At 44.9% G+C, this 17,425-nt stretch overlaps 1 protein-coding gene across 7 annotated transcripts in view; it reads right to left on the bottom strand.

Moving 5' to 3' along the window:
• Positions 1-17,026, bottom strand: part of LPAR1 (lysophosphatidic acid receptor 1) — a 61,556-nt gene extending 44,530 nt beyond the window's left edge. Inside the window, exons 1-2 of one of the 7 annotated variants that reach the window (XM_085529266.1) lie at positions 16,097-16,164; positions 6,726-6,783 (exon numbers count right to left, since the gene is read on the bottom strand). The gene's annotated coding sequence lies outside the window, so the exon portion shown is untranslated. Of the gene's footprint in view, positions 1-3,696; positions 3,795-4,809; positions 4,910-6,725; positions 6,784-15,633; positions 15,786-15,979; positions 16,165-16,331 lie in introns of those variants that run through there. The other 6 variants (XM_085529267.1, XM_015849877.3, XM_015849878.3 and 3 more) reach the window with 6 other exon arrangements.
• Between the last annotated feature and the right edge of the window lie 399 nt (positions 17,027-17,425).

Genomic DNA, 17,425 nt, shown 5'->3' with positions numbered 1-17,425 from the left:
TCATTACTATAGCAGTAAGTATCAGAGTAATTCTAGTAATGATGCTGGCTAAACTGGCTTAATATCAGTGAATCAGAAATTACACTGACAGAGTAAAAAATGAGTTTCTCACTAACAGCATGGAAGGCAAGTATCTAGTTCTGACATCACATACATACATATGCACTGAGTATGCCATAGCAATACTTGCAACCATTCAGCACATCTTCAGATCCAGTGCCATCAAATGGCATGAGTTACTGCTTCTTCTGTTTGTCACTTCTTGTCAGTGGACAGGTTACTTTAAAGAGTAGCAGAGCTACCAAATCTCACCCATTCATACAGAGAACTTCCAAATGAATGCAATCACTGTGGAAGTGGATTTGCAAGGTTTTACTGAGGGGTCGTGGGAGTCTGGAAGTGGGAGTGCAAAACAAAAGGGACAAAGCTGCTCTATTGGACATTTCTAAGTCCAACTTCACTGCCTAGAAATGTGTTCTGTTGCAATTACCTAACATATGGAAACATTCAGGCACAATGATGGGCAATCTCTACTGCAAAAAATGGATCATGAAATGTACATCGCAGTCTCTTTCCCACTAGCAAGAGCTCATGTCACTGAAATTAAAACTAGCCCTAAGCACTTGGTCAAAGTTTTCATCTTGAGAAGACCTAGAACAGACTACAGATGTAAAGAACTACTCATAACATGCTGACAAAGCAACCAAGTCCCTCACAGGAAAGATGGCAAAGTTTGCCATGCTGCTGTTAGGCTATCAGTTTGTACAAGAGGTAAAAACTGTTTCGCAGGCACTAATAACAGACTTCAAGATGCTTATGTAAATAACAGCCCATCCCCAAAATGCCATACATACGCTGCCCAAATGGCAACTGGAAATTAATCCATGCCCAGGAACATTTTTCCATCAGATCACAGTGGAAAAAGAAACCATTTATTTTTGGCAATGAATGTTTAATTCACTTGGGCATTGAAAGCCATTTATCTCCAGGTGCAATTTAAGAGATGAAATGCATTTTTCTGCAGCATGATTGGGTTAATCCACTAGCATCAACTTTCACCCAGATCATGTCTGTTTCCAGAATGTTCCTACCAGTGAAATAATGCATTGTTTGTGTGCAAACATTTCCAGAGCAATTATTAAAAAAGAGATTTATTTTCCCAACACAACAGAATAGACAAAACAGAAAGCAGCTAAGTAAAATACCATTAAGACTTAAAAGGGAAAGGAGGAGGCTGAGAGGAAGTAAGGGAGGGAGATATGCAACAAGAATAATGCTGTATTTCACTGTCATCAAGAAACAACTTGTTAGTAATAATCTGGCAGTTTCAATGGAGTCTTGAGACTGAAAGGCAGAATGGGGTAGTGCTTTCTTTCTCCTCTTTGGTAATACAATAAAGCAATGGGGTTTTGCAATCAGAGAGACATAGAAATATAGAATTGTTTGAGTTGGAAGGGAATCTTAAAGGCCATCTAGTCCAACCCCTTGCAATGAACAGGGAGGGATACCTACAGCTCCATCAGGTGCTCGGATCAGCCGGATACTGAATGTCTTCAGGGTCTGTCAGCTCCAGCAAACTGGAGGGGCATGACCAGGGCTCCAGGAATGGGCACAGGATGCCCCTGGCATCCTCCTGTTGAAGAGCTGTCACAGGGGGACCAGCATAGCCCCTGTGGAAGGAAGCATGGCCTCCAACGAGAGGCCTTCAGCACCCATGCTGCCCAGACTGCTGAGGAATACTGCCAGCCTGGGTCACAAGAATGGAGGTCCCCTCCTCCAGCTGCTCAGAAACACACCTCTTCTCCTGTGGGCATCATCTGGTTCAGACTTACTCAATCTAAGCGCTTGTAGCAGCAGCTGAAAAAGCAGAAGGACAGAAGCTCCTACAAGTTTGGGCCTAGCCCAGGCACTGAACATGTCAATGCAGATATATTTTTACCTGTTTACATTGCTGCTGCTCTGTCTGTAGAGTGAAGACTCTTCAACTGTTGTCTTGAAAGCAATTCAATCCTTCCCAGAAAACTGGTGGTTTTGTTTTTGCTGAGGTCTCCTCTACCTAATACATCTATTTCTGTGCTTGTATGGCGTTTGCTTTGATTGCCTTTTGTCAACCACAGTATAGATTCCGCATAATGCCTGCACAACCACATCTTAGCTGTCACCAGGATGTGTATTTGCTGTACACCACCTCACAGATTGCCTGACTGAGAGGAGAGCTTCAGGCCGCTGCACAAGCCTGCAGCCTGCTTGCAGCTAGAAGAGACTTACACTGAGACTTAGACTGTCTCAGTCTTTCACGTTCAGGAGAATAATACAGATATTACTCTTTCCTTATATCAGGAAAAAGATGAAATTTTCAGCAGATGCTGGAAAGAAAATTGATTCAAGCTACTAAAAAAAAACTGCCCTTGCAGTCAGCAGGAGCCTTTCACAACACAACAATCAACAGAAGATCTCAAAACTACATTGCTTGCACTCGCAGCCCAGCCCGTGCTTCAGAAAAAATGACATCAGTCAAGCCTCTTTGAATAGGGGCTCTGTGGCTAAACAGGGGGAGATCATTGTGCTGGCCTCCAGAATTAATGATATGATTGCTGCAGGCGGCTGCTAAATCTTTCCATGGCATAACGCAGCCAGCTAAGAGCTGGGCAGAGATTGCAGAGAGGTGTGCCAGGTGGAGCCCGTGCACTCTCACCAAGCAGCCTCAGAAGGTTTGCAGAGACAGAGATGATCTGCGTAAGACTGCCCCTTCTTCACCACAAAGCAGCAAAACTCCTGTGTTACTCCTTTTCTACACACTTCACTCGTTTACAGAAGAAAAAGAGTAGCACCGTGCAGAGGCACTCCCTCCAAAAAATCATCTGCTCATGTAATGAACATGTGGGTCAGGAGATAAACCTTCCCCATCATCCCACTGAAGCAAGATCAGAGTCTCTCCCCATTCCCCTCAAAACCCCAAAACCCATCAAAAATCAATCTAAATACATAAGAGAAAGAAAACATTTTCTTTCCACAAATTTGCAATGCAGAAGTTTCATCAGTCTGTACACTACCCTGAAGCTTTTATCTTGCAGGGAAATCTTTTCCATATGCCAATCTGGCTTGACTGTCACCATGCCTCATAGCCCTTTGAAGATGACAAAGTCAGGCTGACCACAGCTATGCACTGGGTTCCACCAAAGGGCAGACAGTTCAAGCGTCTGTAATTAACCTGCGCTCTTCTGCCTTTCTCCCTCAGCTACCCTAATGCTGATCTGCAGAAGGGACCTCCAGATGTCTTGCTGTGGCCACCAGGAAGGGTCTTCAGAGAGTACATTACTCCTGAAATTGCAAGCTATTCAGTTTTAGGTTTTTGTTCTTGTTTTTGGCTGTTCTTTATTCTGGCAAGCCAAGAGTCTGATCCTGTGCCCATGAAGTTCAGTGGCAGGCAGGCAGACTCCCACTTCCCAGGCGTTTGCTACAGGTCCAGCCGGGCTGAAGACAGCTCTGACCCCACTTGTTCTGCTATGCATACCCACACAATTTCCTGCTGCTGTGGTTACTCATGGTAAAAGGAATTTGAGGGGATGGCTGGGAGATGTCACTGCAGCGTTGATAGAGGCAGAATGGATCCTTGTTGGGCCCTCCCTGACATTTGCTTTCAGATTAATGGAAATGGCCACGAACATCTTGAAGAGAGAAAAACAAACATCTTACCTCCCTGTGTCAGAGGCAGTAAGAGGCACACTTTAAAGGTCTTCTCTAAGGCACATAAACATCTCATCATGAAGGCAGGAAACTAAACACTGCTGTATCTAATTTTAAAAAAGGAAAAAAAGAAAAAAAGAATTTTCTTGGCCTTTCAGTTTTTTTGTGTCCAAATTAATTAACTCCTTTGCCTCTGGATATTCTAAGGGACTTGCATCTTTACTATTCTGACTTCTGAAATCAAAAGCAAATGCTGAATTTCACTAATAAATAGAAAACACATTTTGAAAGGACAAACCCACAGTATTTGGCTTCAAAACATGTGAAATCATAAATGTGCTCTCCCTAAATCTTGTCAATTATGGTAAAAACTGGACTCACATCAGCTGCAGGCTAATCCACAAGGCATGCAGCAGCACATCAAGCTTCTCTGTGCACTGCTCAGATGAGCTTAAAGAAACCCAAGAGGCAATCTTCCTTCTCTACCCAAATTTCATCATTTTCACTAAAGGTGCCATTACCACACTGTCCACAACCCAGTTGTGCTCCTTTTCCCCACTAAACACAGGACGGTTTCTCACTCTGTTACAGTCTGAAGGCTTTGAAACCATTTCTACAATTAGGCAGGACTTCTGCCTTGTTTGCTTAGGCACTCTTTTAAGAGTCTTTTTTGTATGTCCCTGACCGAGGTCAGTTTGCACCATCCAGCACAATTCACTCAGCTTCCTCTCCTGATTACGTTCAGATTATTTCTGTTCTACACCCATCTCTTGGACAGCATTTTCTTCTTGTTTCTGAATCCAAAACTGTACTTCATCTTTTCTCGAAGCTTCCACTTCTCTGAAATGCTTCTTCTGAACTTTGCCTGAAAAGTTTAAAAAACTTCTGCATGGCTTCTTCAGTTTTCTTATTTGGTCTGTTTTCTTGCAGTTCCCCCTTAAAGCCAGCACGCCAGCTGCCTTCACCTTATTACCCAGAACTTCTAGACTTATTTCAGTCATTATCCACCAGCAGGGCTACTTCTCCCTATGGCTTCCATTAATGTCTGCAAGTTGAAGACTGATTAGAGATGGCATCTAGTTTGCTACTCAGCCAGGCTGCAGAGCCTCCTCCTGCTCTCACCTCAGTGCTGAGAGTGCATCTGCCTCAATGTCCGGGGCTGGCAGCACGCATGTGCAGGTTTCTTTGTCTACATTAGGTGCTTCTTCACCATAATGATCTGTTGAAGACATGAGCAGAAAAACCTACCATCCAAAAATGCTCCTTAAAGCACAGGTAGTGAGCACAGCATCATCAGCTGCAAGAAGCAGTTGTCTGGGGCAACAAAATATCCCTGAAAGAGATTTTCTGATTTCCATCATTCAAATCCATCCAATGCAGACTGGGAAAACTCCAGAGTTACCAACCCATGCCACTACTGAATCTCAACATTATCTCATGACTCTAAAATAAGCTTCATAAAAGGACCACTAGGAAACAAGAGAAAAATGTGAGTAGACATTGACTGCTGGAAAGTAACACCAATCTGCTCTGGCTGATGTAAACAACTGACTACAACGTGGATGCTCTCTCAGAGCACAACCACAAGGAAGCTGCTGTCATATGACAGTGTTTTCATAATCTGCACTTTCATAGTAATGACTTCTAAAGAAACAAATGCTTCTAAAATAAGCCATTTCCGAGCAGTTTCTTAAACTCTTTCAAAGTGGAGTATTCTTACCAACAGACGTGTGAAGAGTTTAAGTAGCAGGGAGAAAAGTTCAAAGTCAGCATGGATAGCTCATCATTTATGATGCATCACCAGCTGTCACCAGCATCATTAGGGGTGGAGGTGTGAAAAAGGAATAATGTGTTGCATGCTTTTGTTTTCTTCCTCATAAACAGTTACAACCACTACCGAGCAAGGAGCCCACTGAAACTATTCATTTGGACAGTAAGCAGCATCCTTCACACTGCTGAGCCAAGTGGGGGCACAGCCTTACACAGGTAATTGGGAGAATTTCTCTATGAGAGAACTCCCATCCCTGTTTTGCTCAGTAATTGGGATGCTGATGTCAGGCAAAGACACTTATATCAAGGTATACATCACCATATAATGCTATGATGCCTTTCTCCAGCTATCACTCCACAGCAGGAAAAGTAGCAAAAAAAAAAACAACAAAAAACCAACACAGTGTAATATGATACAACACTTTAATGAAACAACAACATAGGCTCCATCCGCTAACCCCACCTGACATGACCCATCCCTTGTTTAAAACACGAAAGAGAAGTACTAGTCTGGCATTCCTCTGAAACAAGTTTGTGTTTAGAAGTTAAGGCAATATCCTTTTCACTGGATAAAAAACATCTGGATGATAACAGAATGTCACAATTCCCTAAACAGCTTTTGGGGGGGGAGGGGGGGGGAGAAGTTAAAGCAAATACTTCCCCTGCCTCACTTCCACAAAACAGATGTTCAGTCTTTAGACAGAATGAATGACCACAAAATGCAATAATCTAGAAATGCTGAAGCCAAAAAAGTCCACAATTAAGTGTGCCAAATCCCAAACCCCAAATTACAAATGTACCATCTTAATACAGATTTGCACGAACCCCGAGCAGTGGTCTTAAGCAGGAGGTTAATTAAGTGTATCTGGAACAGAAACTTGCCCACCACTCCACACAGAATAGTACACTGAAGACAGCAAGGCACTGGCTCTTTGTGGCTGAGGCCAGCACCAATGCTGGCACAGCAACTGTTCATCAATCACACAAAACAAAGTAGAAATAGCAGTCATGCTGCTCCAGAAAATTGTTCCTAACATCAGCATCAGTTCAATTGACTTATAATGGCAATTTATCGTGGCAATTTCTGCAGCACTGCATTTTGCACAGCTAAGCCGAATGAAGTTTAAAAGAACTAAGAATTGACAACGAGAAAGAAATATCTTAATGGTGGGGTTTAAATTCCCTGTTCTCACGTCACTGCTTTTTTTCCCCAAGGCCACAAACAATCTTATCTGATGGACAGCAGTGACCCAGAAATAAGATCTTACCTTTGATCTTGCCACAATGGAGTAGCAGCGAACCCAGGAGCTCAAGACAACAGAAATCCTAATGTTGACAAATGAAAGGTAATTACTTCTTGCCCGCCATGCAAGCTGCTGGTGTGTGCTCCTAACAATAGGCAATAGGAATCTGTGAGCCTGTGATGCAAAAATGGGGCTGGCCACTATTTTTCTGGTGGGGATCAAAGGGACTTTGTCCCACATCATACTCCCCATCACCACCCCACCTCAACTTGCTGCAGTTTTTGAGGGACAGCTTTTGGGGATCATCAGGAAACAGCGTGCTCCCCCCACCACTGTCCCAGGAGTAGCAGCTGTCAGAGGTATTTAGTGGAGAGCTACAGCAAAGCATTGGGTTTTGGCCTCAGGTAGCTCATGCTCATCATTCCACAAATTCAAGATTTATAAACACAAATCAGTTCTGAAACATGCCCTAGAAGGATACACCAACATTTAATCACCTGCCCCTCCGACCCTTCCCCTCCCAGTTATCAAGTGAGGTTTAATGCAGCTCAGGCTGTTGCCTATCTGAATACACAGGTAAACACAGAGGCTTAGCGCACAGCTTGACTAATTCGCTTTAAGAATCAACTGGGATTAACTCTAAATTGTGTTTAGCTTTCAGCGCATAGAACAGGTCACGTGAATTAAGTAGGCTGTTGTAAATTCACACCATTCTTGAGTGATTACACAGTTTCTCTGACCAGGTCTTCTGAACACATGCTGCCCAACAGGAAAAATATACTTTGGTCAGAATGTCTGGAGAATTCAAGAGAAAAGAGCCAGGAGGCAGAATGCAGTCAATGCAAAACAACAACAACAACAACAACAACACAAAGAGAATACTTTTAGCACTTATATGTGATGAGAGAAAAGTTAGTGTCCAAGGACTACTACACAGTCTTGCTGTCTTACTGTTTTTCAGATACACTGCTTTTGCACACCTCTTAAGGAACAAAAGAGGATAAAATCCTCAGAATTATGTAGTAGAACAGTTGTTTGCCTCAAACTTTCTCATTGGAATTGACATTAGCAAGAGTACAAACACTGAAATGAACACTGCAAGGCCTTGTTCCAACAGCTATTAAACTATGAACCATAAAGCACTACCAGAGAACTTTCTGTGATGATACACATTAACTAAGGAGTCCCTAAACTGAGGGGTGGATGTGCCACCATCTGCCCACATGCCAGAACGTTTGGGCATCCCACAGTGGGTGTTCACTGTACCAAGCCCAGTGGGAGGCCCTGGCTCTGAGGAACACTCTCAATCCCAGATTGGCCAACCTCATGCAAATTACACCACTATGGAAAAACCCAGTACTTGCCCCTTGGCCAGATTCACAGATAGCACCACTGGTTGTTCCAATGATGCCCTACTTGCCCAAGGGGCAAGAACAACTGCCAGGAAGCCTAAAGCAGAGAAAATGGCCAAGTCCTCAAGGCTATATGGTATAGCTATACTGGCACCCCCCTCTAGTGGAGACGTGGCTTATATCAGCAAGAGTCCCTTCTGCAGTGTCACGGGGTGAGGGGGGGCAGACAGGGAATCTAATCAAACCCCACGCAGAAATGGAGGGGGAGATACGTGCCACCACCTGGCCTTGCAGCTCCTAAAGAGGATGGCATTTCCCCTCTCCTTCCCTGCGTACCTGAAGATGCCTGAGCATGAAGCAGCCAGTGCAGCTGTGGTGCCAAAGCCCTTCCTGAAGTTTGTGCCACTCTGACAAGTGTGCCTTCACACAGTCCTTACAGAGCATTAAGAAAAATTTAGATAGAACTAAATAAAAAAAGTCAACCAAATCCCTCAATCAGAGCATCATCACAAAAATTTTCTGCTCCTAAGAGATTTCATGGAGGAGATGTGAAGGAAGCAAACATACAGGACAGCAGCAGGAGAGTTTGTTGAGACTTATTAGTTTTAAGGCATTTCTGTGTGCTCTGCAACCATGTGATTGCTCCTGTCATCAGGTTGTCATCAGCTCACACAGCTCTCCCAGTACAGTCTTCTCCAGGCTGAGCCTCTCAGGAAGCTTTTGGTTGTGAAACTCATGCAACCTGAGCGAGGAACAGAAACATATGGCACTTCTTGGAGAACCAGGTGGCAAACTATGCACTTCTTATCAAGTATTTGTAAAAACGCAATGGTTTCTAGAGACACATTTAAAGCCTATTCACTAATTACCTGAATTGCTTTGATCACAGTAATATCCTGCAGCCTCAGCCAGCTTCAAGCCTCAGCCGCACGGGGCATTTGAATGAGGATGCTACAACACTGTCAACAAGAAGCTGAAAGATGAGGGCAACAACAGGACTGACTCCAAGAGTCATCTCTAGTTCATATGCTTTCTGTGAGGGGATGCGCTATGTTCTAAGGCAAAGTTCTTATCAGTTCCATCCAAGGAAGAGCAAAATGAAACTGGCATGTGGCCAGACACGTTTGGGACAGCTCTCAAAGCCCCACACAGACACTGTGCTCAGGGCTGGTCCAACACAGCCTGTCTGCAGCATTCGAGGAGGAAAAGCAAGCAGAAGCGGTGACCACTGAGCTCTGCAGTTACAGACATATCTTTCAAGTACTGTATGTCCCATCTACTATGCTATGTTCAATTCCTGAAAACTGGATATCTAACCAGACACCCATTTTCATGAAGCTGGCTACCCTGCTGCTGCACTCTCTGAGGAAAACAATAGACCAGTCCAACTTTGTATTTGCAAAAGTGTAGCAATATTTCAGATCATTTTTAACCATCATCCTGACTTTTACCATGGACAGAAACTGCTGAATGTCCCCAGAACCCCACACCAAAAGCCAAACCTTCACTCCTTGACTGCATCTAAAGATTCTGTGGTTGGCAAACACCTACTTAAATGTGACTCTCAGCAGGTCCCAGGTGTTGCTGTGGCACAGAGGACAATATGTTCTTTGTACCTTGGCCTGGTTTCTTCTGACAGGACAGGAATGTCTCGGGATGTTCCGATGTGAACTCTGAGGACTCTGAAGATGTTCTCTAGTACCAATAAATTGCCAAAAACCTGTCAGTCCCAGTCAGTCCCACCATAAGTGGAGCTGTATACACATTTGCAAAGATACCTTCCTCCAAGTACAATATTCATAATAAATGTGGCATTAGTATGGAATTCAATGTGCAAGACCTTCCTTTAGGATTTACACGCTTATTGTCCGCAGTCTGAATCTATTCTGGTCCATTCCCTTAGCAATTTCCCAAATACTTTTGCACCTTAATCATTAGTTTTATATGTTTAAACTAGCAGCAGACAACAGAAAGGTACTAAAAAACTGAATCCTTTAAGCACAACCTGAGGAAGCATAGCCAAACTGTCCCTCTACACCCTACACTGCAGCCACATTACCACATCAAAGCAACACCTCTGCACCACAGCTCATCTCACAACTGTACATACCTTGTAAAGCTACAGACCTGCTCTCTCTGGGGAGTCACGGGAAACATACCTGGTGCAATATGCACAGAAATGGCAGTAGAAGGCATCCAGTGCATGCAGTTGACTTCTACTAGCTGCACTGTTGATAAAAGTGATTATAAGCTGATTATAAGCTCCTTTTAAGTATTGAAAGGCCACAGTGAAGTCTCCCCAGAGCCTTCTTCAGGCTGGGCAAATTGCATCACAACTGTGTGGTGAGAGATCAGATAAAGAAAATGGATGTGTCTGTGCAGGTTGGTGAGCACCTGATGCAGTCCTGAGAACCAAAGGAATACAATGTGTTAACCACAGTGATGACTGCCATGGTGTCAGGGTGAGAAGGCAGCTTTTAGGGGCACACTGACCTCTGCCTGATGTAACTGCTTGGTGGGAGATGCCGACCCACAGCACATCTGACCATTTGCTTCTCCATTCCCTAACATCCCAGGAGAGTCACTGTGCTCTGCACCCAACAGACTTGGAGACCAACACCACATTCAGAGAAATCCATCCATATGGAACCTTTCCCAAAATCCCACTGCAACAGAAAGAACAGCAGTGATTGCACTTGCAAGGTACATGACTATTTCCCATGGCATGTTAGCAGTTCTTCTCCTCTCCTGTAAATACCAGCCCAAAATACAGCCAACTACGTGGCAAATGGATGTGATCTGTACCACGTTTCCTGGACTTCTCAGAAACCAGTAGGTCTTCGAAGGAGTTCATGTTAAGCTCAGCACTCTTAAATAATCACTTACTCACTGAAAGAAGATATAAATTTCTCTACGCAGCGAACATTCAGTACTCATCCAACTGTTTGGTTTTTTAATATATTTTTTAAACAGAGCTGTAGCTAGCTTCTTCATGACAAGAAAAAGGAAACTGCCCTAGTTATACATACATTTTTCCATCCAGGCTGAGAACAATCATCTCCAAATGGCCAAATAACTTCTAAGAAAAGTCTCTGGAAACTGCTGCCATAAATAATGCGCTGGCACCATTTTGTATTGACACACACTCCCTAAAAAGAGGGGGAGGAGGCAGGGAAGTAGGGAGAGGGGCTTACAATGAAAAACAGTATGTATTTCCTTCGCCAGGCTTTTACCACTCTAAAAATTTCCAGCATTTTGTACAGATAGATCTTGCCTTTGATGTCAATCCAATACTTTTTTTTGCTTGCTCCTGCAAGCACTACAGTGTGCAATACATTTTCTATCTGGCAAAGAAACAGCGTACTGTCTGGAGGGTGCCTGTGAAATTCACCCTACTCAGGGGTCACTACAGCACACAAATTCCTAAGGAAAAGGCAAAATGGTGCTTAGGCCTCGCCTATGATGGTGTATTTTGGAGAGATGAACTTCATGCACGACAATCAAACTCATCATCTCTGTTCAAAAACCTGACTTCAGCAGAGGTTTGCCTGCTACCCGAAGTCAGAAGCAAAAACAGAGACAGTATTAGTCTTGCATACTCGGCACCTTTGTATTTTTAAACAGAAGGTGAAAACACTGTATTTTACCTAGCTTATGCCACACGGAAGACAAAAAATAAATAAATAAATAAATAAAATGTAGTTCCAATGCCTCTCAAGTTAAAGTAACATTAAAAAAATAATAAGAAGAAAATAAGAGCTGGCACAGAACTACAATGCAGTTGCCTCCAGTACAGTGCCCATGGCACAAACCCCACCTTATCCCCAGGGAGATGCAGCCTTCCCCATGCACATCTGGAGGCACTACTCCTGCTGACCCACTGCCTCTCAGCAGCCGGCTCCACAGCCTGTCACCACCCAGGTCTGCTGGCCATGATCCTTGTGGATGCCAGGATCAAAGCACCAGTGGTTAGCTACCACCATGCTTCTGGCACAGGCACGCACACCTTGCCCACAGTGGCATCCATGGCTGCTGGCATCTGCTGGGAGCATTCATTTTGTTTGTAAAAAGAAATTCCTTGCCCAAAGGTAAAAGCACCAGCACTCTTCCCTTTGTGTGCACTAACATAATTGCTGACATTATCTGACTCAAGAAGCCGAATCCAGTCGAATGTATAAGGTAGGACTCAGAAAAATGTGTTTAACAAACCACTCCAGGCTGTGCCTGTCAGGAAATGCTGAAGACTTTACACTACTCTAAGCAGGGCTATTGTTCCTCTATGCAGAAATGTGCGTGCAAACCACCTCAGAAGGTCTCTTCCAATGGTCACAGGGTGGCCACATGGGATGTGGTTGCACTCCCACTACTCAATCTGGCACCAAACAGGCTCTTTTTGTCACCAGCGATAGGCATTGCACAAATGGAACCTATGTTTTCAGGAGTAAAAGGCACCACTCATTTAAGACTAAGACTAAATTAATCTTAAATGCAACCTTCAGCTAAACAGTGACCAAGGATTTGCAAGCCAGGCTGAACAGCTTGAGTGTATGGGAAGGGTGAGAGCAGAGGGGTCTGGATATACAAAGACAGACCTTCCTGAGAATTCTCTCTAGCTTCATAAATAACTGTGAAGTCACTTTGCCTAGAGGTGCTCAACAAACCTGTATATTCGCACTGAGAGACATGGTTAGTGGGCATGGTGTGATGGGTTGATGGTTCAACCAGATGATCTCTGAGGTCTATTCCAACCTTAACGATTCTATCTGTTCTACAAGCAGAACAAGGCATCCAACCTCTTTCTGAAGTTCACTCTCACTTCCCTCAGGACAGCAGTGAAAGAACAGGAACGAGCAGGCAAAGCTTCTACTTGTTTTATGACAATTAAGCTTGGAAGACAAAACAAAGAGAAACCAAAATTCAAGTTCCCTGAAATGTAAACAGAGAAGCTGCTCTTCTTCCCCAGGCTGAGTTTTCCCCTGTGCTGGGACTAATTGCATAGTTCTGTCAGAGCAACACATCAGCCTTGGGTCTGATCCAAAGGTGTTCATTGTACATCACTGATATCAATGGTCCATTGATGAAGTGAGCTATGAAGGATACTCAGACAAAATGCAAAATGTTTGAGTTCAGCCCCAAAGGCAGGCGATGGTATCACCTAGTGATGCATGGGAAAGCAAAGCTGCACACACACATAATCATTACCATTTCAAGCCATTGTCACCATCAGTCATTCACAATAAGTGAATGGGCACATAATCTGAAGAAGAAACCCAAAAGAAACACAAAAATCCATTACAGTTCTCTTTCAGTAACTCCAGTGTTGTGTTTGTCTTTTACAATCACATTTCTGTTTTGAAGTTCATCTGTTCATCTCCTACTCCTACTAATGTCCAAAAAAAATTAAAAAAATAATTAAAAAAAAATGTATGTATCTAATTGTGCAGGAAGAAGCAGTAAAATAATACACTGCATAAAAAGAACTAATTCACAAACAACTCAAGGAGATGCAGGGATCAAATACTGTTTACTCTGTGTTCCTTTCAGTAAAACAGTGGTACACATATACAATGTTTCTTTGCAAAAAGATGGGGAATTCCCACAAACATATCAGATTCCAGTTTATTCTCAGCAATGAGGACAATAACTTTGCAGTACGACCTGTTCCTGTTCTCAGTGTCTTGTAGGTCCCTTCTTGGACCATCTCATCAGTGACAGAACTACAACCCAGCAATATGGCTGCTCTCCCCTCCAGCAAATGGCACTCTGATGGTGCTCACAAGTTGCTAGCAGGTCACCACCTAGAGGTGCTCAAAGCCAGCTGACCACCAAAGTTGCTGGGTTCTTGAAGTTGGGTGGTGCTGGTCTCCCAGTGACAAAAGATACTGGGAAGAAATGCTTTCTTTTCAGTTTAAACCCTTGAATACCAGACAAAGCAGGCCCAATACAGAGAGGCTATGGAAAAACAATTAACTATTCATTAAGGTGTTATTAATGGTTCATCACAGCAATGTAAAATCTGACCCTGCCAAAGATCCTACCAAAGATTCAGCTCCTGAGCAAAACACTTTCCCCAGCACCCCTTCCCCAATTCCCCACACACTGTCTTTGTGACATTTAGCAGAAGACCAAGAAAATGATTTTAATTTTATCCCACTTCTTAGAAAAAATGAATTACGCTTCAGTTACAACACATTCTCCCAGAGTTACTGGTGAAAGCCGTGTGGCCAGAAGTATCTTCGCTCACAGGGTGAGGATTGCCTGCTGCTCACACATCCAGTTCACATACTGAAGCTGGGCACACAGTCTAGCATTACTTCAGTTTTGCACTGCACATGTGTTTCGTCTCAAGGGCTGTTTAATCATTCCATTCTCAGTATTTGTTTTGAAGAGAGGGAAAGAAAGCAGACACCAGTCAGTACTTTTTCCCCACTCAAGGCAGCAGTTACCAGTAACTTCCCAGAACAAGGTTTATGGCAGCAGCCAAGGGTCCAAGCTGTGCAACCTGCAGTAGGGAGTGATAAGAGCAGCACAAAACTATTCCCCATAATTCCTGAATAATACTTGCTCAGTTATTTGCAGATGCAAAGACAGAACAACCACATGTAGAAATGCAGAGGATGGGATGGTGCCAATCTTTTCTAAAGGACAGCATCTGATTTTAAGTAGCTGGATATAATAAAAACAATGGTAAAACCAACACATACCAAGCTACCTTCTGAGCACTCATCAGTTAAGGAGAAGTGCATGGCACGCCTACAGCCCGTGCTGCAGGACAGAGCTCCAGCTGCACCTCTGCAGGCAGAATACTGCTTCAGTCCATGGCTGAAACTGCCAGCACATATTGTTTTAATACTACTCTGCCCATCCTAACACAGGAGTAATGAGGCTGCATGGCTGCCAGACTGAAACACGACTCTCAGACCTGAGAGTGACTCACTTCAGACCAAATGGTACAGCGCACCAAACCTGACTTTGCATGCCAGAGCCTTTCTTTGAAAAGATACAGGAGCAACAGCTTCCAGCAGTTGAAGGCTGAAGCTGCCCTGTTGCCCCGGCATTTGGGGAGTGCCGGCTGCCTTTGGAGGCTCTGCCTTGAATCCTCAGAAAACAAGAAGAAAAATGCATCAGTAAAACAAAAAACCAAAACAAAAAAAAAAAAAAAAAAAAAAAAAAAGAAAAACCCCAAAAACAACAAAAAAATTAAGAGAAAGAAGTGGGGATTAGAGAGGTTTCTAATTTATTCACAGACTACTTAAATGCAGGAGAAACCAGAGAGCTGTGAGCTTGTTTCAACTAGAAATCCGCAAGAAAAAAAGTGTATATATATATATATATATATTAGACATTCCCACATTTTCCTGCTCAAGTGCTGTACAGAAGACTTTCATATGCTCTCAAAGGAAGGTTTTTTTCTGAGTTTTCCCTCCACAGGTCTCTAAAAAGAGCGAGGAACGAAGCGGGTCCCCCTGGTTCCACCTCCCCCTCACTGCAGTTTGCAGGAGGCTTTGTCCCAGCGCTCCCCTCCACCCCCCGGCACTCCCTACCGCTGCGTTTGCCATCCATCCTCTCCCGTCCCGCACCTCTGCGCGGGGCCGCGAGGGCAGCTCCCATCCCACCTCCACGGGAACATCGTCCGAAGGACTGAGGGAGTCAGGAGGGAGAGGTGGCAACCATGTTTAGCTCGTACTTCTTCCACTGCCTTAACTTGGTACAACCAGATCCAGAGGGACTCAACGGTGGAGGGGAGGCGGGGGGGGAATAGGGGAAAAAAAAAAAAAAAGCTAAAACAGAACAGGACGGGCCCTATGTAACCGAACAATTGCAGCAGTGTTAGTGCCCCTCAATCCAACAAGTGCCCATTACTCCCTCTGGGCCAGCCCCGGAGACGCTCGTCCCGCAGGAACGGCTCGCTTTCCACGCACTCACCGACGTTTAATCCACTGTCCGAAACACAAAATCAACCGCGAGCGGAGGGAGAAAAAGGCACCGAGGATGCAGAGGCGGTAGCGGCACCCCGGAGAGGGCAGGGCGGCGGGCGCTTACCTGCGGGGGCTGCGCGGGGCTCCGCGGGCGCGGCTGGAGGGAGCGCGGCTCCGCCGCCGCCGGCCCGCAGGGAGGGAGGAGGAGGAGGAGAAGGAGGAGGAGGGACGGGGAGGGACGGGACGCTCTGCCTCCGCTCCGCCCGCCCCCGCCGGGTTGGAGCCAGGTGCGGCCCCGCGGACCCCCGCCCGCCCCGCCGCAGCCCCCCGAGCTGCGCGGCGGTGATGCACTCAGCTACCTGGAATGAGGGCCGCGGAGTGGTGTGCGGATGGGCCCGGAGAGAGCGGGATAACCCTCCTGCAGAAGTGCCCGGAGCTCCCGCCGGTGTCTGCAGCAAGAGTTTGGGAACAACGCTTTCAAGCTGAGCCGGTCCGCAGGATAAGCGAAGCCGTGCAGTTGGAAAGGGACGGGGTTGCAGGATGGGTACTTTTCCAGGCTTGGAGGAGTTGTTTCTGTATAGAAAAACAGGTTCAAGTGACTTCTTTTTTTCTTCTCTTTTCCTCATGAGTTGTCCAATAAGGTCCGATTTAGTTGGATTGCAGTAGCATCTAGAGGCCACTCTTGCATGTGCATGCGTCTAGTGCAAAGGCAGAGTATGCTGCTGAGGTTCAGTGCTCTGTGGCTGAAACGGCTCAGTGTTTCCACACGCTCTTTGAAAGACTTCTTAGAGTGATTACTAACAGCTAAACGTGCTGGCTGCACCTCCAGCATCCCTTGAAGATTCTAACGAACGACCCAGCCCATTTAAAGCACTCCCTGTGCTTCCCAGGAAATCAGGCACCAGCAGATTTCTTTCTCTGTGTTCAAGACAAGCTACCAAGTGTTGGCCAGTGAGCCCAGGAAGGATATTCTGTCACATGCTCTAATACTGGCTTAGCATCTACACACCATGTACTGGAATAGCTGTTGATAGCTGTGCACAGGCAGCATCCTGTCTGGACCACAGCTCAAATTGTTCAGGTGTCCCCCAGCTCAGACTGCTTAGGTGTCCCATGGGGAAGAACTGGGGTCACTCACATGGCTACCGTAGGCAAAGCAGGTCTTCAGAACATAAATATCATTACTGCAATGCTGTGGCAATATACTTTTTGTAAATAAAAAGCTTTTCCTTGGCTGTAGAGTGGGATGTGTGCAGGTATGATGGTGCTTTAATGGAAAGAGCTACTGCTTCTGTGTATTGGATATCTCCACTTCTTCCATGAAAACAATGGGATGGTCACACAGCTTTGCTGGTCAGTAGTGACTCTGGTTAGTGCAGAAAAACAGCAGTCCTAGCTATGCTGGTGGGAAAAGGCTGCCCTGCAAGTGAGATGGAATTACAGGAAAGCAAAA

This window comes from Coturnix japonica, chromosome Z (genome assembly GCF_054131305.1).
Source record: "Coturnix japonica strain WE chromosome Z, WE-NBRP24, whole genome shotgun sequence".
Classification (NCBI taxonomy): domain Eukaryota; kingdom Metazoa; phylum Chordata; class Aves; order Galliformes; family Phasianidae; genus Coturnix; species Coturnix japonica.
This window is presented reverse-complemented; position numbering and strand designations above follow the sequence as displayed.